Raw genomic sequence first — 27,975 nt, 5'->3', positions numbered from 1 at the left:
TGAGCATGACCTTTAAACAGGTCAACATTCACAAAGCCGTGGGGCCAGACATATTACCAGGACGTGTACTCAAAGCATGCCCGGACCAACTGGCAAGTGTCTTCACTGACATTTTTACCCTCTCCCTGACCGAGTCTGTAATACCTACATGTTTCAAACAGACCACCATAGTCCCTGTGCCCAAGAAAGCGAAGGTAACCTGCCTAAATGATTACCGCCCCCTTCACATTCAGAGATGGCCGCCTCGCTTCGCGTTCCTAGGAAACTATGCAGTTTTTAGTTTTTTTACATGTTATTTCTTACATTAGTACCCCAGGTCATCTTAGGTTTCATTACATACAGTCGAGAAGAACTACTGAACATAAAAGCAGCATCAACTCACCATCAGTACGACCAAGAATATGACTTTCGCGAAGCGGATCCTGTGTTCTGCCTTTCACCCAGGACAACGGAATGGATCCCAGCCGGCGACCCAAAAAAACCGACTTCGTAAAAGGGGGAAACGGAGCGGTCTTCTGGTCAGACTCCGGAGACGGGCACACCGTGCACCACTCCCTAGCATTCTTCTCGCCAATGTCCAGTCTATTGACAACAAGGTTGATGAAATCCGAGCAAGGGTAGCATTCCAGAGGGACATCAGAGACTGTAACGTTCTTTGCTTCACGGAAACATGGCTCACTGGAGAGACGCTATCGGAATCGGTGCAGCCAGCTGGTTTCTCCACGCATCGCGCCGACAGAAACAAACATCTTTCTGGTAAGAAGAGGGGCGGGGCGTATGCTTCATGGTTAACGTGACGTGGTGTGATCATAACAACATACAGGTACTCAAGTCCTTCTGTTCACCTGATTTAGAATTCCTCACAATCAAATGTCGACCGCATTATCTTCCAAGGAAATTCTCTTCGATTATAATCACAGCCGTATATATTCCCCCCCAAAATTAAATGTTATCAGCTAAATTTTATCAGCATATCGATTGCGCAACCAGGGCTGGAAAAACCTTGGATCACTGCTATTCTAACTTCCGCGACGCATATAAGGCCCTGCCCCGCCCTCCTTTCGGAAAAGCTGACCACGACTCCATTTTGTTGATCCCTGCCTTCAGACAGAAACTAAAACAAGAAGCTCCCGCGCTGAGGTCTGTTCAACGCTGGTCCGTCCAATCTGATTCCACACTCCAAGACTGCTTCCATCACGTGGACTGGGATATGTTTCGTATTGCGTCAGACAACAACATTGACGAATACGCTGATTCGGTGAGCGAGTTCATTAGAACGTGCGTTGAAGATGTCTTTCCCATAGCAACAATTAAAACATTCCCAAACCAGAAACCGTGGATTGATGGCAGCATTCGCGTGAAACTGAAAGCCCGAACCACTGCTTTTAATCAGGGCAAGGTGACCGGAAACATGACCGAATACAAACAGTGTAACTATTCCCTCCGCAAGGCAATCAAACAAACTAAGCGTCAGTATAGAGACAAAGTAGAATCTCAATTCAAGGGCTCAGACACAAGAGGTACGTGGCAGAGTCTACAGTCAATCACGGATTACAAAAAGAAAACCAGCCCAGTCACGGACCAGGATGTCTTGCTCCCAGGCAGACTAAATAACTTTTTTGCCCGCTTTGAGGACAATACAGTGCCACTGACACGGCCCGCAACTAACACATGCGGACTCTCCTTCACTGCAGCCGACGTGAGGAAAACATTTAAACGTGTCAACCCTTGCAAGGCTGCAGGCCCAGACGGCATCCCCAGCCGCGCCCTCAGAGCATGCGCAGACCAGCTGGCTGGTGTGTTTACGGACATATTCAATCAATCCCTATCCCCGTCTGTTGTTCCCACATGCTTCAAGAGGGCCACCATTGTTCCTGTTCCCAAGAAAGCTAAGGTAACTGAGCTAAACGACTACCGCCCCGTAGCACTCACTTCCGTCATCATGAAGTGCTTTGAGAGACTAGACATATCACCTCCACCCTACCTGACACCCTAGACCCACTCCAATTTGCTCCAAATAGGTCCCCCAGGTGGTGAGGGTAGGCAACAACATTTCCACCCCGCTGATCCTCAACACTGGGGCCCCACAAGGGTGCGTTCTGAGCCCTCTCCTGTACTCCCTGTTCACCCACGACTGCATGGCCACGCACGCCTCCAACTCAATCATCAAGTTTGCAGACGACACAACAGTGGTAGGCTTGATTACCAACAATGACGAGACGGCCTACACGGAGGAGGTGAGGGCCCTCGGAGTGTGGTGTCAGGAAAATAACCTCACACTCAACATCAACAAAACTAAGGAGATGATTGTGGACTTCAGGAAACAGCAGAGGGAACATCCCCCTATCCACATTGATGGGACAGTAGTGGAGAGGGTAGTAAGTTTTAAGTTCCTCGGCGTACACATCACAGACAAACTGAATTGGTCCACCCACACAGACAGCATCGTGAAGAAGGCGCAGCAGCGCCTCTTCAACCTCAGGAGGCTGAAGAAATTTGGCTTGTCACCAAAAGCACTCACAAACTTCTACAGATGCACAATCGAGAGCATCCTGTCGGGCTGTATCACCGCCTGGTACGGCAACTGCTCCGCCCACAACCGCAAGGCTCTCCAGAGGGTAGTGAGGTCTGCACAACGCATCACCGGGGGCAAACTACCTGCCCTCCAGGACACCTACACCACCCGATGTCACAGGAAGGCCATAAAGATCATCAAGGACAACAACCACCCGAGCCACTGCCTGTTCACCCCGCTATCATCCAGAAGGCGAGGTCAGTACAGGTGCATCAAAGCTGGGACCGAGAAACTGAAAAACAGCTTCTATCTCAAGGCCATCAGACTGTTAAACAGCCACCACTAACATTGAGTGGCTGCTGCCAACACACTGACTCAACTCCAGCCACTTTAATAATGGGAATTGATGGGAAAGGATGTCAAATATATCACTAGCCACTTTAAACAATGCTACCTTATATAATGTTTACATACCCTACATTATACATTACTATGCCACTTTGTTTACATACTCATCTCATATGTATATACTGCACTCAATACCATCTACTGTATCTTGCCTATGCCGCTCTGTACCATCACTCACTCATATATCTTTATGTACATATTCTTATCCCCTTACACTTGTGTCTATAAGGTAGTAGTTTTGGAATTGTTAGCTAGATTACTTGTTGGTTATTACTGCATTGTCGGAACTAGAAGCACAAGCATTTCGCTACACTCGCATTAACATCTGCTAACCATGTGTATGTGACAAATAACATTTGATTTGATTTGATTTGGTAGCCATGAAGTGCTTTGAAAGGCTGGTCATGGCTCACATCAACACCATCATGCCAGAAACCCTAGACCCACTCCAATTCTCATCACCCCAACAGATCCACAGATTACACAATCTCAATCGTACTCCACACTGCCCTTTCCCACCTGGACAAAAGGAACACCTATGTGAGAATGCTGTTCATTGACTACAGCTCAGCATTGAACACCATAGTACCCACGAAGCTCATAACTAAGCTAAGGACCCTGGGACTAAACATCTCCCTCTGCAACTGGATCCTGGACTTCCTGACGGCCCGCCTCCCAGGTGGTAAGGATAGGCAACAACACATCTGCCACGATGATCCTCAACACTGAGGCCCCTCCTGTACTCCCTGTTCACCCGCAACTTTCTGGCCAAGCCCGACTCCAATACCATCATTAAGTTTGCTGACGACACAGTGGTAGGCCTGATTACCGACATTGATGAGACAGCCTATAGGAAGGAGGTCAGAGACCTGGCAGTGTGGTACAAGGACAACAACCTCTCAATGTGACCAAGACAAAGGAGCTGATTGTGGACTTAAGGAAAAAGAGGGCCGAACAGGCCCCATTAACATCGACAGGGCTGAAGTGGAGCGGGTCGAGAGTTTCATGTTCCTTGGTGTCCACATCACCAACATACTATCATGGTTCAAACACACCAAGAAAGTTGTGAAAAGAACACAACAACACCTTTACCCCCTCAGGAGACTGAAATGATTTGGCATGGGTCCCCAGATCCTCAAAAAGTTCCACAGCTGCACCATCAGGAGCATCTTGACCGGTTGCATCACGGCAAGCGGTACGGGAGCACCAAATCTAGGACCAAAAGGCTCCTTAACAGCTTCTACCCCCAAGCCATAAGACTGCTGAACAATTAATCTAATGGCCACCCAGACTATTTAGATTGACCCCCCCCTCCTATGTTTTTACACTGCTGCTACTCTCTGTTTATTATCTATACTTTTCACTTTACAAATTACCTTGATTAACCTGCACCCCAGCACATTGACTCGGTACCGTAAATATTTTCTTAACTCTGTTTCTTCAACTGCATTATTGGTTAAGGGCTTGTAAGTAAGCATTTCACGGTAATTTCATGCGCCATTTTAACATTTGATTTAATTGACTTGATTTGTGAGTATAGATACTATTTTGAGGCTTGAGGAAAATGACAGCCATACATTGAGATAATGTTGTTGTGACGTTTGTATTAGTTAATGTGACGACTGTTGCTTATCGAATGATTACAAGTTTCTAATTGCGTGATTAACTGAATCAAGCAATTATTAACTCATTAACCTGGGGCACCATGGGAAAACTAGTTTTTATTGAGTTTCTATTTCCCAAATTAACTCAAAGAATATCAGAATATCGATTTTACAACAGCCGCTAATTAACCAGTTGCCTCTACCAATCTCGTTCTGAACGTCGTATAGCCTGTGAATCTGCACGGACCCGGGTCTCACCAATGAATTCGTACCACACCAATCTTAGTTTAATATTTATTTACTAAAAAGCTAAAAAGATGATAAAAGATACACATAGACAAAACACATCAGAATACAGGGTCAGAATATAATGATGTAATTACGTGGGGATAATCTCAGAGGATTCTCTGCATGGACCGTTCAGCTGTTCGATGACGCACTTCTCCTGCGCACCTCCCTGCTCGTCCTCCCGATGTCAGTGTCCTTTTGGCTGAGGAGTCTGTTCCCTCACCCTTTGCTCTGGAAGGGGTCTTCTGAGGACAGACGGCTCTGTAGCTCAGAGCTCACAGCATAGGAATGAAACCCTTTAGATACCACGGTTCGATGGGAGATGGAGGCTAGGTGGTTCGACTTGAATTCGCCCGCTTAGACACAGATACTCATCCGTAGCTTGGGTAGAAAAGGATTTCTTTGTCCTCAAACTTGCGTTGCGTTCTGGGTTCGTTGACCTTTTAGACCTTGCTGCAGCTGGGGTCATGAAGTCTCCCTGTAAATTCTATACTCACAGGTTTTATACCCTTGGGTCAGAAGTGGGCGTAACCGCCTTTAGGGCAATTCTCTGGGCGTACCAAGTTAATGAGGCAAGGTCTAGATTTTAATCAAATCCAATTTTAGACAACTAACTTAACATTTAATCTTCCCGAAAACATTCTCTTTGATTTGGATATTTTCCATACAACGTACAATGTATAAACATCAAACATATACTAGGAAAACTCTTCACATTACAATGTTTTCGTAATAAAGTCATCTATTAACCTTTAATAACAAAACAAAAATGACATACATTTTCATATTCCATCTATCGTCATGACCACCATTGTGGCTGACGGAAACCATTGTTCCAAAGTCCCTTTATTTCATGTTTAATGTTCTGAGGCTGGTTCTCCATAGTAACAGGACAAAGGAATTTGTCTGTGGCCTGAGATTTATCAGGGGCGTGAGGGATCATAAAACCCCCCACATCTTCAGACCCCTAGATCTCTCCTCCTCTGTTGGGGTTGAGAGATAATCTATAGGGTTGTCGTCTCCTGTAACCTGACCTGGTCAGGACAGTCATGACAATGTACTGTATCATTCCCTTATATTATAGTATATACCATGTCTGCATGCCAGGTATTTAGGAGCAGGTAATTATATATCTGTGATACAGGAATGAATATCTCTTTGCTGGGAAAAATACAAAACAAGTTAAAAACAGGTAGGCAAAGTTTTAAAAAATCTTAAAATGGTGATTTGAATCAGCAATACTACTGTACCATTAATGATAATATGATATACAGTTGAAGACGGAAGTTTACATACACTTAGGTTGGAGTCTCTAAAACTCGTTTTTCACCCACTCCACAACTTTCTTGTTAACAAACTATATGTAACGGCGTTTGTCTGTTGAAGGAGAGTCGGACCAAAATGCAGCGTGGTGGTTACTCATGTTCTTTAATGTAGAATAGCGATACTTGAAATAACTTATAAATATACAAAACAACAAATGGAACGTGAAAACCTATACAGCCTGTCTGGTGAACACTAACACGGAGACAGGAACAATCACCCACAAAATACACAGTGAAACCCCGGCGACCTAAATATGGTTCCCAATCAGAGACAACGAGAATCACCTGACTCTGATTGAGAACCGCCTCAGGCAGCCAAACCTATGCTACACCCCTACTCAGCCGCAATCCCAATGCCTACAAAACCTCAATACGAAACACAACAAAATAAACCCATGTCACACCCTGGCCTGACCAAATATATAACGAAAACACAAAATACTATGACCAAGGCGTGACACTATAGTTTTGGCAAGTCAGTTAGGACATCTACTTTGTGCATGACACAAGTACTTTTTCCATCAATTGTTTACAGACAGATTATTTCACTTATAATTCACGGTATCACAATTCCAGTGGGTCAGAAGTTTACATACACTAAGTTGACTGTGCCTTTAAACAACATGGAAAATTCCAGACAATTATGTCATGGCTTTAGAAGCTTCTGATAGGCTAATTGACATCATTTAAGTCAAAAGGAGGTGTACCTGTGGATGTATTTCAAGGCATACCTTCAAACTCAGTGCCTCTTTGCTTGACATCATGGGAAAATCAAAAGAAATCAGCAAAGACCTCAGAAAAAAATTGTAGACCTCCACAAGTCTGGTTCATCCTTGGGAGCAATTTCCAAATGCCTGATGATACCACGTTCATCTGTACAAACAATAATAGTACACAAGTATAAACACTATGGTGCCACACAGCCGTCATACCACTCAGGAAGGAGACGTGTTCTGTCTCGTAGAGAAGAACGTACCTTGGTGCGAAAAGTGCAAATCAATCCCAGAACAACAGCAAAGGACCTTGTGAAGATGCTGGAGGAAACAGGTTCAAAAGTATCTATATCCACAGTAAAACAAGTCCTATATCGACATAATCTGAACGGCCACTCAGCAAGGAAGAAGCCACTGCTCCAAAACCGCCATAAAAAAGCCAGACTACGGTTTGCCACTGCACATGGGGACAAAGATTGTACTTTTTCGAGAAATGTTCTCTGGTCTGATGAAATAAAAATATAACTTTTTGGCATCATTATGTTTGGAGGAAAAAGGGAGGCTTGCAAGCCGAAGACCACCATCCCAAATGTGAAGCACAGGGGTGGCAGCGTCATGTTGTGAGGGTGCTTTGCTGCAGGAGGGACTGGTGCACTTCACAAAATAGATGGCATCATGAGGGAGGACAATTATGTGGATATATTGAAGCAACATCTCAAAACATCAGTGAGGAAGTTAAAGCTTGGTCGCAAATGGGTCTTCCAAATGGACAATGACCCCAAGCATACCTCTAAAGTTGTGGCAGAATGGCTTAAGGACAACAAAGTCAAGGTATTGGAGTGGCCATCACAAAGCTCTGACCTCAATCCCATAGAACATTTGTGGGCAGAACTGAAAAAGCGTGTGCGAGCAAGGAGGCCTACAAACCTGACTCAGTTACACCAGCTCTGTCAGGAGGAATGGGCCAACGTTCACCCAACTTATTGTGGGAAGCTTGTGGAAGGCTACCTGAAACATTTGACCCAAGATAAACAATTTAAAGGCAATGCTACCAAATACTAATTGAGTGCATGTAAACTTCTGACGCACTGGGAATGTGATGAAAGAAATAAAAGCTGAAATAAATCATTCTCTCTACTATTATTCTGACATTTCACATTTTTTTTATAAAGTGGTGATCCTAACTGACCTAAGACAGGGAATGTTTACTAGGATTAAATGTCAGGAAATGTGAAACAGAGTTTAAATGTATCTGGCTAAGGTGTATGTAATCTTCCGACTTCAACTGTAAATGATTGAGACATCATATGTCATTATATAATACATGGAAATTACAATGACCCAAGACCATTACAATGACCCAAGACAAATCCTGCCTGGCCTGCAAGTGTTACTGCACCCAAATCCCAACATGAAGTGAGGGGGGCAGGGGGAGACCTCTGTCTGAATGCCCAATCACAGTGACTTCATCTGGGGATGAGAAAGTAACAGCACAGCAGTGGGCACATCAGGCCATAATACAAAGTTAATGACGCAGAATGGTGTCTTTTCTCCTGCCCCAGAATAATGTCAATACAGGATGTTTAGGAAAGCTGTACCTAATTACACTTTTTAAATTCACCGCCGACATGATTGATGATTTCAAAGGGAGGCATAATCGATCCACTTTACAGACAAGTCATATTGATTGCAAGTCTAGATTGACTAACTTTTTTTCTCTCTCTCCAATGACAGAGGGACTTTACAATCAGAGAATCTTTGTGACCTGGTGGGTGTTTCTTAAAAAGCATTTTGATGAAGGCCTTATAGAGGATGTGGCAGCTGTGCAGCTGCTGTATTGTGTTACTGACTGCAATCATCTGTAATGGATTGGTGAATGCTCGGTTGCATTGGCAAACCCTGCCTTCTCCCACAGCTATCTCTTGACGTGCTCATGTCTCATGCTTATTATTTCATAAACTTTGTTATTCCTCGCCAGCAGCAAGGTTGACAGCATCACTCTAGCAGCTGCCTGTTAAGGCACATCTAGTTAGTCTGACTGCTATAGGAGATGCTGGGTAAATTTGACGTGACAGGAGTTACTTTCTGCCTGGAGTCAACATAGATGAGCAAGAGGAATGGAATTCACTGTATGTTTTGGGGGATGTTACTGGCTTCATTGTTACTGACAATTAAGAAACATTACTGCTATCAAACATCACAGATGCAAGATAGAGAATAGAATGAATTGGAAATGAACCAGATCAGAGAAGAGATCTTCTATGACAGTATTCCATTTCCACTTGACAAGGGCACTTTAAATGGCAACATGGGCTCTACAATAATTTATGATTAAATGGTTTGCAGGCACAGCCATTTTGTTCTTTTTGGAGAGAGCCCTTTCCCTTTTTGAAGGCCAATGTTAATGCAGTCATAGAAAGAACTCTGATGCACTCCCACGTGAAATGGCCATGTGAGGAAAGCCCTGAGGGAGCAAAGGCCTTGAATAAATGTGTGCATGTGTGCGTGTGTGTGTGTGTGTGTGTGTGTGTGTGTGTGTGTGTGTGTGTGTGTGTGTGTGTGTGTGTGTGTGTGTGTGTGTGTGTGTGTGTGTGTGTGTGTGTGTGTGTGTGTGTGTGTGTGTGTGTGTGTGTGTGTGCGTGCGTGAGCTTTTGAAAGCTTGGGAGAGAGAGCTCAGTTCCAACATACTGAAATATCCTTCAGTTTCTAGTTCCACTGAAAGTCTATTCCACAGTGAGTGTCTGCTAAAGGCTATGTTTTTGTTGCTCCCTCTTTTTCTGCACAACTTTTAGAGTTGGATGACGACAGATTGTGAGCTACCTGATATCCTACATCATCCTCCCCAGTGGAGGTGTTTGTTACATCCTGAGGGAGTCCTGGAAGACTAACAAGCAGACGGCATATTTGATGGACTATGAGGAAAACATCTGCTCTCTCTTGCTTTACTTGCGAGGAAGGAGACCGAAAACAACATAATAAAATAGAACAAATCAATCGATAAACTACATATGCACTCCCCTATCCTTAAATTAACCTTAGAGCAGACTTATAATGTATAATCAATCCAATTTTTGTCAAGTTCTTGTTGTGAATTAGTAAGTAAGGACATTTAGGCATCGTTGCTGCGTATTCCTCAGGATAACATGTTGCTAAAGCCCAGGGCGTTTCGACTGCAGTGTTATCCAAAACTGTGGTGCATGTGGGTACCCCCAGGGATAAACAAGTCAGCGCCAAGGGGTACGTGAAATAGCCTACGGGGACTGACAATCTGTAATGGCAGACTTGTCTGTTGCTTATTTTTCATGTATATTATTAAGCCATTTTTCTCAGTGTGATGATCCATAGGCCTATTTCATCAACAAAAGCTCAAGTTAATTTACTTTCAGTTGAGTATTAACAATGTTTGTACCATGTTTAGTGCTGCTACCATGTTGTTTTGCTACCGGGTTGTTGTCATGTTGTGTTGCTACCATGCTGTGTTGTCATGTTGCTGCCTTGCTACATTGTTGTCTTAGGTCTCTCTTTATGTAGTGTTGTGTTGTCTCTCTTGTCGTGATGTGTGTTTTGTCCTATAGGAGGTAATTAGCCTTTTGGTAGGCCGTCATTGTAAATAAGAATTGGTTCTTTACTGACTTGCCTAGTTAAATAAAGGTTAAATAAAAAATAAATACATTTGCCAGAGATAAGCAGCAAAGAGATTGCTATTATGACCAATAGCAATGGCTTAGAAGACACATTATTTATCATGGATGTAATGCAGAGAGCTGGTAGTTGCTCCTTCTCAGGTGCAGCACTTTACAGTTTTAACATCCCTCTCAAACTGAAGACAGCTTTAAATTGTTTGTGATGTGTCAGCTATTGATTGCATATTTCTACATTATGTGGTTTTCTATAATGTGATCCAACATTCAGTGGTTCCATTGGGTTTGAGACTGAGAGAGTATTTGACAGGAGATGGCATCAGAAATCAAGCAATAAAGATCAATGGCGTTTCCTCCTCTTGTTCGCTAGGGGGCGGTAAAGCCAATAGCTCGCCACAACAACCAAGCAGAACCTCTTCCACAGACAAAACCACTCTTTTGTTTATCCGTCATGGCCGCCCCCCTAAGTGCAATATGAACGTAAACAATCATGCCATGAAGTAACCTTGCGTTTCGGATTGTGTCACCGAAATATGTTGGAATTTCATCGATAACTCGGCAAGATAAGTTTATATAAAAAATGGCTCTGTGTGAGCATCTTGATTTCCTGAAAATCTGTATATTTTCCCGAGAGTTGCTTTCAACATATCTGCGACACTGTTAAATGTGTCACAGTTTCTCCGAACGGGTCAGTCATCTTCTACCTTATCTGCTTAGCTTTCTCTCAAATTAATAAGCGATCATATAAATGTAATAGCCTTTCCACCAACCAGAAATGAAATAATACATTACATGGAATCGTTCTGCAATAATGAGATTTTCTTGACAGCCATGCCTTATCCAGCAAGCTATTTATTTCATGTTGAGGAAATAACTCCATTGATGTCATGTTACATAGATTTCATTTAGCTATAATTATAATATATTTTTATCTGATTCCTGCGACATTGTAAACTAGGCACAGCCGTTGCATCAGTTACCTGGCAGGGATACGCAGTGATGATAATATTCTCGATGTCTCTTTCTGTTGCTTTGGTTTAGGATGGGCTGCCCGTTGTCCAGGGACCAATAATGGACAGGGTTTTCGCTTCACCCCCGCCTGTTTTATTACATCGGATGCGTTTTTGGGCAGACTGGCGAAAGGCAAAGCGGCAGAGACAGATGACAGTCTTTATCACTATCCAGCCTCAGTTCCGCCCGACAGCGGTAATCACAACTTCTGCTGCTGCCTCGGAAAACAAAAGAGGGTTACCTCCGGGCATGGTAGTACAGTTGCTCTGTATGTAAATGCTGCGCACTGAATGTGCAGACTATAGTATGAATATTATTATGTCCCTGAATTTTGTAGATCTGTTTTATGTACCTCATATTTTACTCATATTTCTGATGTCAACCCCTAAACTCTTGTTTCAGCTAAGCAAATATCATGGCTGGTGAAGGATCCAGATCAACCAGAGAAATCAAATGTTTTAAGAGTGGCCATTATTGGTTCCCCAAATGCTGGGAAGTCCACACTGTCCAACCAACTGCTTGGCAGAAAGGTAGTTCACTTTATTGTACTGGCCAGTTTCTTCAGTTTAAGCTGTAAACATCATGGCATCAGTCAGCCTGGAGTTTATTTTCCATTAACACCAGTTTCTTTGAACATGATCTCTTATAGGTGTTTGTTGTTTCCAAGAACGTGCATACCACACGGTCCCATGCCCTCGGTGTTCTCACAGTAGATGACACAAGTGAGAATCACCTCTCAGAGGCATAGCAGACATTTGGCAATTGTTCATTATTTTATCAGTGTTGTGTTACATTATGTACAGTATCTGTCCAATATAAATTTATATTTATTACATAACCACACTTATACAGTTGAAATCGGAAGTTTACATACACTTAGGTTGGAGTCTCTTCTTCGGGATAGGGGGCAGCATTTTCACTTTTGGATAAATAGCGTGCCCAATTTCAACTTCCTGCTACTCAACCCCATAATATAAGATATGCATATTATTAGTATATTTGAATAGAAAACACTCTTAAGTTTCTAAAACTGTTTGAATCATGTCTGTGAGTATAACAGAACTTATGTAGCAGGCAAAACACCAAGGACAAACCATTCAGATTTTGTTTTGTTTTGAGGTCACTGTCTATTCAATGAGGTTTCATTGGGAAACTAGATTTCTAAGGGACTTATTTGCAGTTCCTACCGCTTCCCCTGGATGTCACCAGTCTTTAGAAATTGGTTGAGGTTATTACTTTGTGTAATGAAGAAGTACGGCCATCTTGAATGAGTATCACGTTATGTGTACTGTTTGATAGTTGTGCCAGACCAGAAAGGTAGCGTTAGTTTGTTGTCTTCCTGTATTTTTTTACCTTTATTTAACCAGGCAAGTCAGTTAAGAACTTATTCTTATTTTCAATGACGGCCTGGGAACAGTGTGTTAACTGTGTGTTCAGGGGCAGAACGACAGATTTGTACCTTGTCAGCTCGGGGGTTTGAACTCGCAACCTTCCGGTTACTAGTCCAACGCTCTAACCACTAGGCTACGCTGCCGTATTGAACACAGATAGTCCTGTCTACAAATTGATAGATTATTAACGTTTAAAAATACCTAAAGTTGTATTACAAAAGTAGTTTGAAATGTTTTGGCAAAGTTTACAGGTAACTTTTGAGATATTTTGTAGTGACACATAGGAAGCACATTGGAAGCTGTGTTTTTCTGGATCAACCGCGCCAAATAAATTGACATTTTGGATATATATTGACGGAATTAAGCGAACAAAAGGACCATTTGTGATGTTTATGGGACATATTGGAGTGCCAACAAAAGAAGCTCGTCAAAGGTAAGGCATGATTTATATTTTATTTCTGCGTTTTGTGTATCGCCTGCAGGGTTGAAATATGCTATTCTCTCTTTGTTTACTGTTGTGCTATCATCACATAATAGCATCTTATGCTTTCGCTGAAAAGCCTTTTTGAAATCTGACATGTTGGCTGGATTCACAACGAGTGTAGCTTTAATTTGGTATCTTACATGTGTGATTTAATGAAAGTTTGATTTTTATAGTATTTTATTTGAATTTGGGCGCTCTACATTTTTCCTGGCTATTGGCCAAGTGGGATGCAAGCGTCCCGCCTATCCCAGAGAGACCTTTTCTTTCTCTCTTGTATTGAAAAGTTTACCGTCCGGTTGAAATATTATCGATTATTTACTGTAAAAACAACCTGAGGATTGATTACAAAAACGTTTGACATGTTTCTACGAACTTCACGGATACTATTTGGAATTTTTGTCTGCCCGTCGTGGCCTGCACGAGCCTGTGGATTACTAAACAAAACGCGCCAACCAAATGGAGGTTTTTGGATATAAAGAGAATCTTTATGGAACAAAACAAACATTTATTGTGTAACTGGGAGTCTTGTGAGTGCAAACATACGAAGATCATCAAACGAAAGTGATTAATGTTATTGCTTTTCTGACTTTCGTGACCAATCTACTTTGCTGCTAGCTGTTTGTAATGTTTTGTCTGCTGAGAGCTGTCCTCACATAATCGCATGGTTTGCTTTCACCGTAAAGCTTTTTTAAAATCTGACACAACAGGTGGATTAACAACAAGCTATATTGCACTTGTGATTTCATGAAAATAAAATATTTGTAGTAATTTCATTAGATCTTGGCCCTCTGCAATTCACCGGACGTTGACGAAAATGATCCCGCTAAAGGGATCGGTGCTCCAAGAGGTTTTAAAACTCGTTTTTCAACCACTCCACAAATGTCTTATAAACAAACAATTATTATTTTTTTGAATTTTTACCCCTTTTTCGTGGTATCCAATTGTGTAGTAGCTACTATCTTGCCTCATCGCTACAATTCCCGTATGGGCTCGGGAGAGATGAAGGTTGAAAGTCATGCGTCCTCCGATACACAACCCAACCAAGCCACACTGCGTCTTAACACAGCGCGCAACCAACCCGGAAGCCAGCCGCACCAATGTGTCGGAGGAAACACCGTGCACCTGGCAACCTTGGTTAGCGCGCACTGCGCCCGGCCCCCCACAGGAGTCGCTGGTGTGCGATGAGACAAAGATATCCCTACCGGCCAAACCCTCCCTAACCCGGACGACGCTAGGCCAATTGTGCGTCGCCCCACGGACCTCCCGGTCGCGGCCGGTTACGACAGAGCACGAACCCAGAGTCTCTGGTGGCACAGCTGGCGCTGCAGTACAGCACCCTTAACCACTGCGCCACCCAGGAGGCCAACAAACTAGTTTTTGCAAGTTGGTTAGGACATCTACAGTGGGGCAAAAAAGTATTTAGTCAGCCACCAATTGTGCAAGTTCTCCCACTTAAAAAGATGAGAGAGGTACCACGCTCATCTGTACAAACAATAGTACGCAAGTATAAACACCATGGGACCATGCAGCCATCATACCGCTCAGGAAGGAGACGCGTTCTGTCGCCTAGAGATGAACGTACTTTGGTGTGAAAAGTGCAAATCAATCCCAGAACAATAGCAAAGGACCTTGTGAAGATGCTGGAGGAAACAGGGGCAACAGTATCTATATTCACAGTAAACAAGTCCTATATCAGCAAGGAAGAAGCCACTTCTCCAAAACCGCCATAAAAAAGCCAGACTACGGTTTGCAACTGCATGTGGGAACGAAATTGTACTTTTTGGAGGAATGTCCTCTGGTCTGATGAAACAAAAAATGGCCATAATGGCTATAAAGACCATCGTTATGTTTGGAGGAAAAGGGGGAGGCTTGCAAGCCGAAGAACACCATCCCAACCGTGAAGCACGGGGGTGGCAGCATCATGTTGTGGGGGTGCTTTGCTGCAGGAGAGACTGATGCACTTCACAAAATAGATGGCATCATGAGGGAGGACAATTATGTGGATATATTGAAGCAACATCTCAAGACATCAGTCAGGAAGTTAAAGCTTTGTCGCAAATGAGTCTTCCAAATGGACAATGACCCCAAGCATACTTCCAAAGATGTGGCAAAATGGCTTAAGGACAACAAAGTCAAGTTGTTGGAGGGCCATCACAAAGCCCTGACCTCAATCCTACAGAAAATTTGTGGGCAGAACTGAAAAAGCTTGTGCAAGCAAGGAGGCCTACAAATCTGACTCAGTTACACCAGCTCTGTCAGAGGAATGGGCCAAAATTCACCCAACTTATTGTGGGAAGCTTGTGGAAGACTACCCGAAATGTTTGACCCAAGTTAAACAATTTAAAGGCAATGTTACCAAATATTAATTGAGTGTATGTTAAACATTGACACACTGGGAATGTGATGAAAGAAATAAAAGCTGAAATAAATCATTCTCTCTACTATTATTCTGACATTTCACATTCTTAATACAAAGTGGTGATCCTAACTGACCTAAGATAGGGACATTCTACTAGGATAAAATGTCAGGAATTGTGAAAAACTGAGTTTAAATGTATTTGGCTGAGGTGTATGTGAACTTCCGACTTCAACTGTACATGTATACTTATACATTCTCTCTCTAGATTTTACTGGATACTCCTGGACTCACTACACCTTCAAAAGTCAAGAGGTGATTTGTTACACCGGTTTCATTATTGTGGTATTGCAGTGCATAAAATGAAATAGGCGAATCTCCAACGGGCTATTTATCTTCTCCACAGGCACCAGCTGGAGAAGTCTCTCCTCGAGGTTCCTTGGAATACAGTCAAGGAAGCTGACCTTGGTACTGTACGATTCTTCACTTTTTGCATCTTTTCGGGCACACAGATGATTGTTGTAAGGCTATTGCTTTTCAGACAGTCTAGTCTATGCTTTTTAAACAATATATGGCCCCACCCATTTTGCAATTCCTTTGAAATAAAATATTTTGGGGCAAATGACAATGCACTGCATTGTGTTTATGTCCTCTTCTTGTTGTTATCTCTTCAGTGGTGATAATGGTGGATGTGTCGGACAAGTGGGCCTGCAACAAGCTAGACTTTGAGGTTCTGAAATGCCTGACCCAGTACCCAGATGTCAGCAGTCCTAGTTCTCAATAAGGTACTTCTCTATTTATATAGCAGACACATGCAAACCTCATCCTCTCTCCATGGCCTCATCTTAAATATGCACTGAGGTGAGATTGTGGTTGTCATATGATATAATGCATTATTAGCATGTAATATACTAGGAACTGTCTACTACATATGAATTGTTACATGAACCCTCTACTGTGTGTATGGCACAGGTTGACTCGCTGAAGAGCAAGAGCAGGTTGTTGGAGATTACAGCAGATCTGACATGTGGAGTGGTGAATGGGCGGAAGCTGCAGGTCCGCAGTGTGATCAAGCCCCCCCTGGGCTGAGAGGAGGACAGACAGGGAGACCAGGACACCAGGGTCTGGAGATGAGGGCGAGCCAGGTGGTGATGTGGCTCCTCATGAGGGTAGTGAGGCCCAGTCAGGGCTGAGTAAGGAGCAGCTGAGAGCTCTGAAGACCCAACAGGGCAGGGCCCACTTCAAGGATGTCTTCATGCTCTCTGCTGTGGATAGAGAGGATGTGGAGACACTGAAGGTGATGGTAGCTTATGCTCATATACGGACTAGAAGCACATCTGATACCAAGTAGACAAGTACACTCATTGTGGAATAATTAAAGTTCTTTAAAACCCATGGAAAGCAATTGCGTCTATGTTGATGTGTGACAACTAATATTGCTATTGACATCATGTCTGTCTGTCCTACAGAGGTACCTAGTAGTAGGGTCAAAGCCTGGTTCTTGGCAATACCACAGTGACGTTCTGACTGACTCCTGAGGAGGTCTGCACCAACACTGTCAGAGAGAAAACTACCTGCCCTCCAGGACACCTATACCACCCGATGTCACAGGAAGGCTATAAAGATCATTAAGGACAACAACCACCCGAGCCACTGCCCGTTCACCCCGCTATCATCCAGAATGCGAGGTCAGTACAGGTGCATCAAAGCAGGGACCAAGAGACTGAAAAACAGCTTCTATCTCAAGGCCATCAGACTGTTAAACAGCCACCACTAACATTAAGTGGCTGCTGCCAACACACTGACTCAACTCCAGCCACTTTAATAATGGAAATGGATGGAAAATATATCACCAGCCACTTTAAACAATGCTACTTAATATAATGTTTACATACCCTACATTACTCATCTCATATGTATATGTATATACTGTACTCTATATCATCTACAGCATCTTTATGTAATACATGTATCACTAGCCACTTTAAACTATGCCACTTTGTTTACTCATCTCATATGTACAGTGGGGCAAAAGATTATTTAGTCAGCCACCAATTGTGCAAGTTCTCCCACTTAAAAAGATGAGAGAGGCCTGTAGTTTTCATCATAGGTACACTTCAACTATGACAGACAAAATGAGAAAAAAACAATCCAGAAAATCACATTGTAGGATTTTTTATTAATTTATTTGCAAATTATGGTGGAAAATAAGTATTTGGTCAATAACAAACGTTTATCTCAATACTTTGTTATATACCCTTTGTTGGCAATGACAGAGGTCAAACGTTTTCTGTAAGTCTTCACAAGGTTTTCACACACTGTTGCTGGTATTTTGGCCCATTCCTCCATGCAGATCTCCTTTAGAGCAGTGATGTTTTGGGGCTGTTGCTGGGCAACACAGACTTTCAACTCCCTCCAAAGATTTTCTATGGGGTTGAGATCTGGAGACTGGCTAGGCCACTCCAGGACCTTGAAATGCCTCTTACGAAGCCACTCCTTCGTTGCCCGGGCGGTGTGTTTGGGATCATTGTCATGCTGAAAGACCCAGCCACGTTTCATCTTCAATGCCCTTGCTGGTGGAAGGAGGTTTTCACTCAAAATCTCACGATACATGGCCCCATTCATTCTTTCCTTTACACGGATCAGTCGTCCTGGTCCCTTTGCAGAAAAACAGCCCCAAAGCATGATGTTTCCAACCCCATGCTTCACAGTAGGTATGGTGTTCTTTGGATGCAAGCATTCTTTGTCCTCTAAACACAACGAGTTGAGTTTTTACCAAAAAGTTATATTTTGGTTTCATCTGACCATATGACATTCTCCCAATCTTCTTCTGGATCATCCAAATGCTCTCAAGCTGTCATGCCTTGGTCTTAGTATTTTGTGTTTTCTTTATTTATTTGGTCAGGCCAGGGTGTGACATGGGTTTATTTTGTTGTGTTTCGTATTGGGGTTTTAGTAGGATTTGGGATTGCGGCTGAGTAGGGGTGTCTAGCATAGGCTTGGCTGCCTGAGGCGGTTCTCAATCAGAGTCAGGTGATTCTCGTTGTCTCTGATTGGGAACCATATTTAGGTAGCCTAGGTTTCACTGCGTGTTTTGTGGGTGATTGTTCCTGTCTCTGTGTTTGTTATCACAAGATAGGCTGTATAGGTTTTCGCGTTTCGTTTGTTGTTTTGTATTTAAGTTATTTCATGTATCGTACATATTTTGAATTAAAGAACATGAGTAACCACCACGCCGCATTTTGGTCCGACTCTCTTTCGACAGACGAACGCCGTTACAGAATCACCCACCACACCCGGACCAAGCAGCGTGGTAACAGGCAGCGACAGCAGGAGCAGCGAAAAGAGGAACGGACATGGGAGGATGAATTGTTCGGAGAAGGACCCTGGGATCAGCCTGGAGAATATCGGCGCCCCAAAGAAGAACTGGAGGCGGCGAGAGCTGAGAGGCGCTGGTATGAGGAGCAGCAACAGCGGCAGCAGGAGCAACAATATAGGGACTACACTACTTCGGAGGAAATAGACAGGTGGGCGGTCGACCCAGAGAGAGTGCCGGAGCCCGCCTGGGATTCGCTGGAGCAGTGCGAAGAGGGTTATAGGAGAATGGAGTTGGAGAGACAAGCACGACGGCGCAGAAGAAAGCCCGAGAGTCAGCCCCAAAAATGTATTGGGGGGGGGGGGGCTCAGGGAGAGTGTGGCAGAGTCAGGAGTCAGACCTGAGCCCTGGTTATCGTGAGGAGCCAAAGAGGAGACCAGGACCAGAGCCGGTGTTAGAGGTGAGCGAAGCAGAGACTGTGAAGGAGTTAATGGGGAAAGTGGAGGAGAGAGTAATGAGGGAGTTGCTAGTATGGTGCTTTAGGTACGATATTCGTCCGACGGAGCGTGTCAGGGATTTGATGGCACCTCGGTCAGCGCTCCATACTCGTCTTGAGGTGCGTGTTAGTCAGCTGGTGAAAATTGTGCCAGCCTCACGCACTAGGCCTCCTGTGTACCTACCTAGCCTTGCACGTCCTGTGCCAGCCCTGCTCTCAGGCTCTCCAGTACACCTTCACGGTCCAGTCCATCCTGTGCCACCTTCACACACCAGTCCTCCGGTGGCAGCTCCCCGCACCAGGCTTCCTGTGCGTGTCCTCGGTCCAGTACCACCAGTTCCAGCACCACGCACCAGGCCTTCAGTGCGCCTCGCCTGTTCAGCGCAGCCGGAGCTTTTCTCCTCTCCAGCGCTGTCGGAGCCTCCCGCCTGTTCAGCGCAGCCAGCGCTTTCCTCCTCTCCTGCGCTGCTGGAGTCTCCTGCCTGTTTAGCGCAGCCAGAGCTTTCCTCCTCTCCAGTGCTGCCGGAGTCTCCCGCCTGTTTAGCGCAGCCAGAGCTTTCCTCCTCTCCTGCGCTGCTGGAGTCTCCTGCCTGTTTAGTGCAGCCAGAGCTGCCAGCCTGCATGGAGCAGCCAGAGCTGCCAGTCTGCATGGAGCAGCCAGAGCAGCTAGATCCGCCAGTCAGCCAGACTCTTCCAGATCTGCCAGTCAGCCAGACTCTTCCAGATCTGCCAGTCAGCCAGACTCTTCCAGATCTGCCAGTCAGCCAGACTCTTCCAGATCTGCCAGTCAGCCAGACTCTTCCAGATCTGCCAGTCAGCCAGACTCTTCCAGATCTGCCAGTCAGCCAGACTCTTCCAGATCTGCCAGTCAACCAGACTCTTCCAGATCTGCCAGTCAACCAGACTCTTCCAGATCTGCCAGTCAACCAGACTCTTCCAGATCTGCCAGCCAGCCAGGATCTGCCGGAGCCAACTACCTGCCTGAGCTTCCTCTCAGTGCTGAGCTTCCTCTCAGTGCTGAGCTTCCTCTCAGTGCTGAGCTTCCTCTCAGTGCTGAGCTTCCTCTCAGTCCTGGGCTTCCTCTCAGTCCTGGGCTTTCCCTCAGTGCTGGGCTTCCCCTCAGTGCTGGGCTTCCCCTCAGTGCTGGGCTTCCCCTCAGTGCTGGGCTTCCCCTCAGTGCTGGGCTTCCCCTCAGTGCTGGGCTTCCCCTCAGTGCTGGGCTGCCCCTCAGTCCCGAGCTGCCCCTCAGTCCCGAGCTGCCCCTCAGTCCCGAGCTGCCCCTCAGTCCCGAGCTTCCCCTCTGTCCCGAGCTTCCCCTCAGTCCCGAGCTTCCCCTCAGTCCCCTCAGTCCCGAGCTTCCCCTCAGTCCCGAGCTTCCCCTCAGTCCCGAGCTGCCCCTCAGTCCCGAGCTGCCCCTCAGTCACGAGCTGCCCCTCAGTCCAGTGGGGTTCTGGGTGAGGACTACTAGGCCATGGTCGGCGGCGAGGGTGGACTATCCCAGGACATGAAGGGGAGGAACTAAGACATTTATGGAGTGGGGTCCACGTCCCGAGCCGGAGCCGCCACCATGGACAGACGCCCACCCGGACCCTCCCTATGGTTTTGAGGTGCGTCTGGGAGTCCGCACCTTAGGGGGGTTCTGTCACGCCTTGGTCTTAGTATTTTGTGTTTTCTTTATTTATTTGGTCAGGCCAGGGTGTGACATGGGTTTATTTTGTTGTGTTTCATATTGGGGTTTTAGTAGGCATTGGGATTGCGGCTGAGTAGGGGTGTCTAGCATAGGCTTGGCTGCCTGAGGCGGTTCTCAATCAGAGTCAGGTGATTCTCGTTGTCTCTGATTGGGAACCATATTTAGGTAGCCTAGGTTTCACTGTGTGTTTTGTTGGTGATTGTTCCTGTCTCTGTGTTTGTTGTCACAAGTTAGGCTGTATAGGTTTTCGCGTTTCGTTTGTTGTTTTGTATTTAAGTTATTTCATGTATCGTACATATTTTGAATTAAAGAACATGAGTAACCACCACGCCGCATTTTGGTCCGACTCTCTTTCGACAGACGAACGCCGTTACACTAGCAAACTTCAGACGGGCCTGGACATGTACTGGCTTAAGCAGGGGGACACGTCTGGCACGGCAGGATTTGAGTCCCTGGCGGCGTAGTGCATTACTGATGGTAGGCTTTATTACTTTGGTCCCAGCTCTCTGCAGGTCATTCACTAGGTCCCCCCGTGTGGTTCTGGGTTTTTTGCTCACCGTTCTTGTGATCATTTTGACCCCACGGGTGAGATCTTGCGTGGAGCCCCAGATCGAGGGAGATTATCAGTGGTCTTGTATGTCTTCCATTTCCCAATAATTGCTCCCACAGTTGATTTCTTCAAACCAAGCTGCTTACCTATTGCAGATTCAGTCTTCCCAGCCTGGTGCAGGTCTACAATTTTGTTTCTGGTGTCCTTTCACAGCTCGTTAGTCTTGGCCATAGTGGAGTTTGGAGTGTGACTGTTTGAGGTTGTGGACATGTGTCTTTTATACTGATAACAAGTTCAAACAGGTGCCATTAATACAGGTAACGAGTGGAGGACAGAGGAGCCTCTTAAAGAAGAGGTTACAGGTCTGTGAGAGCCAGAAATCTTGCTTGTTTGTAGGTGACCAAATACTTATTTTCCACCATAATTTGCAAATAAATTCATAAAAAATCCTACAATGTGATTTTCTGGATTTTTTTCTTCTCATTTTGTATATCATAGTTGAAGTGTACCTATGATGAAAATTACAGGCCTCTCTCATCTTTTTAAGTGGGAGAACTTGCGCAATTGGTGGCTGACTAAATACTTTTTTGCCCCACTGTATATACTGTACTCGATACCATCTACTGCATCTTGCCTATGCCGTTCTGTACCATCACTCATTCATATATCTTTATGTACATATTCTTTATCCCTTTACACTTGTGTGTATAAGGTAGTAGTTTTGGAATTGTTAGGTTGGATTACTCGTTGGTTATTACTGCATTGTCGGAACTAGAAGCACAAGCATTTCGCTACACTCGCATTAACATCTGCTAACCATGTGTATGTGACAAATACATTTGATTTGATTTGATTTTGAGAAGCTTCTCGAGCATCTGCCCAATGAAGTGCCCTACACAATGACACAGGTGCCTTGTCATTATGGACCCACGCAGACTTCACAGCCAGACAATACACTGCACTCATATAGCCACATGCAGATGTAGTGCGTGTGCATGGCAACCATTTTAACTGTCAAGAGCCATCTCCTATCCCAGCTTGAGATTTATTGTAGGTCCAGTGTCCAATCACAATGATTTACACTTTAGTCCCTAATATATGATGATTATGTGCCAGACATAAACATTGCACACATATAGAGAAATACTCACAGTAGTACTACCATTGAACTTATATAAACTCTTTTTTGCTCTCAATTGCAGTCGATTGACTTGTGGCACGACAGAGGGAATGGAGAGCTGGATATAGCAGTAAAACTGTATGTGAAGAAAGAGAGTCACATGGTAAGTGTGTTGCATTTTTCAGTACTATTTTGAATGTTGATTTAGATACAGTGCCCTCTGTAATTATTGGGACAGTGAAGCATTTAAAAAATATAAAAAAATCTGTATACTTCAACATTTTGGATTTGTACTCAAACAATGATTATAAGGTTAAAGTGTTTTCATTCATATCGGGTGAACCATTTAGAAATTACAGCACTTTTTGTACATACAGTGCCTTGCGAAAGTATTCGGCCCCCTTGAACTTTGCGACCTTTAGCCACATTTCACGCTTCAAACATAAAGATATAAAACTGTATTTTTTTATGAAGAATCAACAACAAGTGGGACACAATCATGAAGTGTAACGACATTCATTGGATATTTCAAACTTTTTAACAAATCAAAAACTGAAAAATTGGGCGTGCAAAATTATTCAGCCCCTTTACTTTCAGTGCAGCAAACTCTCTCCAGAAGTTCAGTGAGGATCACCTGTGTGTAATCAAGTCTCCGTATAAATGCACCTGCACTGTGATAGTCTCAGAGGTCCGTTAAAAGCGCAGAGAGCATCATGAAGAACAAGGAACACACCAGGCAGGTCCGAGATACTGTCGTTTAAAGTTTGCCACAAGCCACCTGGGAGACACACCAAACATGTGGAAGAAGGTGCTCTGGTCAGATGAAACCAAAATTGAACTTTTTGGCAACAATGCAAAATGTTATGTTTGGCGTAAAAGCAACACAGCTCATCACCCTGACCACACCATCCCCACTGTCAAACATGGTGGTGGCAGCATCATGGTTTGGGCCTGCTTTTCTTCAGCAGGGACAGGGAAGATGGTTCAAATTGATAGGAAGATGGATGGAGCCAAATACAGGACCATTCTGGAAGAAAACCTGATGGAGTCTGCAAAAGACCTGAGACTGGGACGGAGATTTGTCTTCCAACAAGACAATGATCCAAAACATAAAGCAAAATCTACAATGGAATGGTTCAAAAATAAACATATCCAGATGTTAGAATGGCCAAGTCAAAGTCCAGACCTGAATCAAATCCAGAATCTGTGGAAAGAACTGAAAACTGCTGTTCACAAATGCTCTCCATCCAACCTCACTGAGCTCGAGCTGTTTTGCAAGGAGGAATGGGAAAAATGTTCAGTCTCTCGATGTGCAAAACTTATAGAGACATACCCCAAGCGACTTACAGCTGTAATCGCAGCAAAAGGTGGCGCTACAAAGTATTAACTTAAGGGGGCTGAATAATTTTGCACGCCCAATTTTTCGGTTTTTGATTTGTTAAAAAAGTTTGAAAAATCCAATAAATGTCGTTCCACTTCATGATTGTGTCCCACTTGTTGTTGATTCTTCACAACAAAATACAGTTTTATATCTTTACATTTGAAGCCTGAAATGTGGCAAAAGGTCGCAAAGTTCAAGGGGGCCGAATACTTTTGCAAGGCACTGTAGTCCCCCGGTTTTAGGGGAGCAAAAGTATTGGGAAAAATTCACATATGTTTATTAACATTTACATTTAAGTCATTTAGCAGACGCTCTTATCCAGAGCGACTTACAAATTGGTGCAAACACCTATGACAACCAGTGGAACAGCCACTTGCATCTAAATCTTGTTGGGGGGGTGAGAAGGATTACTTACCCTTACTTACCCTATCCTAGGTATTCCTTGAAGAGGTGGGGTTTCAGGTGTCTCCGGAAGGTGGTGATTGACTCCGCTGTCCTGGCGTCGTGAGGGAGTTTGTTCCACCATTGGGGGGCCAGAGCAGCGAACAGTTTTGACTGGGCTGAGCGGGAACTGTACTTCCTCAGTGGTAGGGAGGCGAGCAGGCCAGAGTTGGATGAACGCAGTGCCCTTGTTTGGGTGTAGGGCCTGATCAGGGCCTGGAGGTACTGAGGTGCCGTTCCCCTCACAGCTCCGTAGGCGAGCACCATGGTCTTGTAGCGGATGCGAGCTTCAACTGGAAGCCAGTGGAGAGAGCGGAGGAGCGGGGTGACGTGAGAGAACTTGGGAAGGTTGAACACCAGACGGGCTGCGGCGTTCTGGATGAGTTGTAGGGGTTTAATGGCACAGGCAGGGAGCCCAGCCAACAGCGAGTTGCAGTAGTCAAGACGGGAGATGACAAGTGCCTGGATTAGGACCTGCGCCGCTTCCTGTGTGAGGCAGGGTCGTACTCTGCGGATGTTGTAGAGCATGAACCTACAGGAACGGGACACCGCCTTGATGTTAGTTGAGAACGTCAGGGTGTTGTCCAGGATCACGCCAAGGTTCTTAGCGCTCTGGGAGGAGGACACAATGGAGTTGTCAACCGTGATGGCGAGATCATGGAACGGGCAGTCCTTCCCCGGGAGGAAGAGGAGCTCCGTCTTGCTGAGGTTCAGCTTGAGGTGGTGATCCGTCATCCACACTGATATGTCTGCCAGACATGCAGAGATGCGATTCGCCACCTGGTCATCAGAAGGGGGAAAGGAGAAGATTAATTGTGTATTAAAGTAGTAAAAAGTTAGGTGAATAATGATGAGTGAGAAAGTTACAGATGCTCAAATTTCATAACCCCCCCCAAAATGCTAACATCCCCTGTTATTGTCATGGTGAGAGGTTAGCATGTCTTGGGGGTACAATATTTGTGCTTTCTCACTCATCATTATTCACAATTTACCATTCATTTCTATTGGGCACAAATTAATCTGAAACACAACCAAAACAAAGAGCAAATGCATCCAACAAATGTGTAGAGTCATTGCGTGCTATGTATATGGGAACAAATACTGACATTTTTACTACTTTAATTCTTAATTTTACTAGGCAAGTCAGTTAAGAACAAATTCTTATTTTCAACCCTAGGAACAGTGAGTTAACTGCCTGTTCAGGGGCAGAATGACAGATTTGTACCTTGTCAGCTTGGGGATTCGAACTTGAAACCTTTCGGTTACTAGTCCAACGCTCTAACCACTAGGCTACCCTGCCGCCCCTGTACATGTGTATAAAGTAGATGTCCTAACCGACTTGCAAAAACTATAGTTTGTTAACAACAAATTTGTGGAGTGGTTGAAAAACTAGTTTTAATGACTCCAACCTAAGTGTATGTAAACTTCCGACTTCAACTGTAAGTGAATTTGTTCCAATACTTTTGCTCCCATAAAATGGGGGGACTATGTACAAAAAGTGGTGTAATTTATATACGGTATGGAATCAAATATATGGATGAAAAAAACTTGAATAAAAGATGACAGTCTGCCCTTTAACTTCATAATCATTGTTTGGAGTACAGAGCCAAAAGAAGAAAAAATACTTCACTGTCCCAATAATTACGGATGATGCTGTATATGTCCCCTGTTGTGAAACATGTCAATGACACCCCCACCAACCTAACTACCCAGTTACTACTGAACATGTGAGAAGTCATCAGTGTCAGAAGATAAAGACAAGAAGGAGAGAAGCAACTGGAACTTTCTCGCAGACGGATAGTGGTTCCATGCTCTATGTGTGTGGCCTTTCACACAGGCCTGTCGATGTGTCGACAGATAGTTCATCTGAACCGGCTGTTTTTGACTTCTTCCCCTCCCCCTTTACATCACATTCCCATAGTGGTTCTACATCTTGCTTTGACATGACATCTCTGTCAGGTTTGGAGTCAATTCCATTTCTATTCAGTTAGGAAGTAAACTGAACATTTAAATTTCAGTTCCGAGCAACAAGGGAAATTGGAATAGGAATTTCAATGTGCTTCCTGAATTGACTGAATTGAAATGGAATTGACCCCAACTCTGATCTGTATCCTGCCACAACCATTTCCCCCTAATGTTTAAGAGATGAAGCTGCTCAGCTATGTGTCCTCTGACTGATGATTACATGTGTAGATTAACTGTTTTTTCAGACTCTTTAGCTTCAAGTCACTATACCTGGAGTTCTTTAGCCTGTAATAACTTGTAAATATTTGAGCATACTCCTTTTTAAACCATACTTTTTTCATGTCAGACAGACTGGATGAATGTTAGTCTATATCTGCAGTGGTGCAGCAGTGCTCAGTGATGTAAACTTGATCCCTGCACCAGACTACTCTGTAGTTTTCATTCAGTTAAGTGAATGATGACAGAGTTGAAAGTCATTGATTTACTGTATATTTGGTTGTTAGGACCAAGGAGTGAGAATTACAGTATAAATTCTTCTTATCTGCTGTAGTAACTGGGGTCCTCTTGTGAACTTAAAACATTGGCATTATATTGAAATTCATGCTCATATTATTATAATGTATTTCCTTTTCTCTGTTTTTTTATTTCTCCCGGTGACAGAAAATGGTGATTGGCCAGGCTGGTTAGGTGAAGAATTGAGGAGGATTATGGAAACAGAGTATTGTGATCATCTGGGGCAAACACAGTATTATGGTGGCCTAGTGTGTTGGAAATGAACATTGTTGGACTCTACGGCTTCTTTGGACACTATACTCAGTGAAAGATCTGACTGGTTTCTATTGCTTGACTGTGGACAGACCTACAGCTGAACTGTGCTGCTGAGAGCTTGTGAGTGCTCATCGTGAGTCAGCTATTGAGAGTTAATGGAAACACAGGGTGACAGCTCTCTCCCCTTGAACTTGTTCTCAGCCTTTTCTACAGTCACTTCTCTCAAGGGTCATCATACTGTATTCTTGCATAAGCATTGCTCTTGAGTAAAGGATGACTTGTGTATATTTTTTGCATATATTTTCCACAGGTTTGTCTTTCAGAGCTTCTGTAACATATTATCTTGTAATTATAATTTTTACCTCTCACCTCTGTTATTTAAATGGATATATTTTGGTGTGTGTGTGGTGAGGAGAACTGTGAAAAGGTTTTTGTTTTATTTTAGGCTACCAGAACCTTCCTTCCCCTTGGCAGTAGACCTCTCTCTGCCTCACCTGGCCCTGTGATGATTG

The 27,975-nt window shown here is 44.2% G+C and overlaps 1 pseudogene; it reads left to right on the top strand.

Annotated features, from left to right (window-relative positions):
- Positions 1 to 27,831, top strand: part of LOC118390702 (GTPase Era, mitochondrial-like) — a 32,384-nt pseudogene extending 4,553 nt beyond the window's left edge.
- The last annotated feature ends 144 nt before the right edge of the window (positions 27,832 to 27,975 follow it).

Source organism: Oncorhynchus keta, chromosome 11 (assembly GCF_023373465.1).
Source record: "Oncorhynchus keta strain PuntledgeMale-10-30-2019 chromosome 11, Oket_V2, whole genome shotgun sequence".
NCBI lineage: Eukaryota > Metazoa > Chordata > Actinopteri > Salmoniformes > Salmonidae > Oncorhynchus > Oncorhynchus keta.
This window is presented reverse-complemented; position numbering and strand designations above follow the sequence as displayed.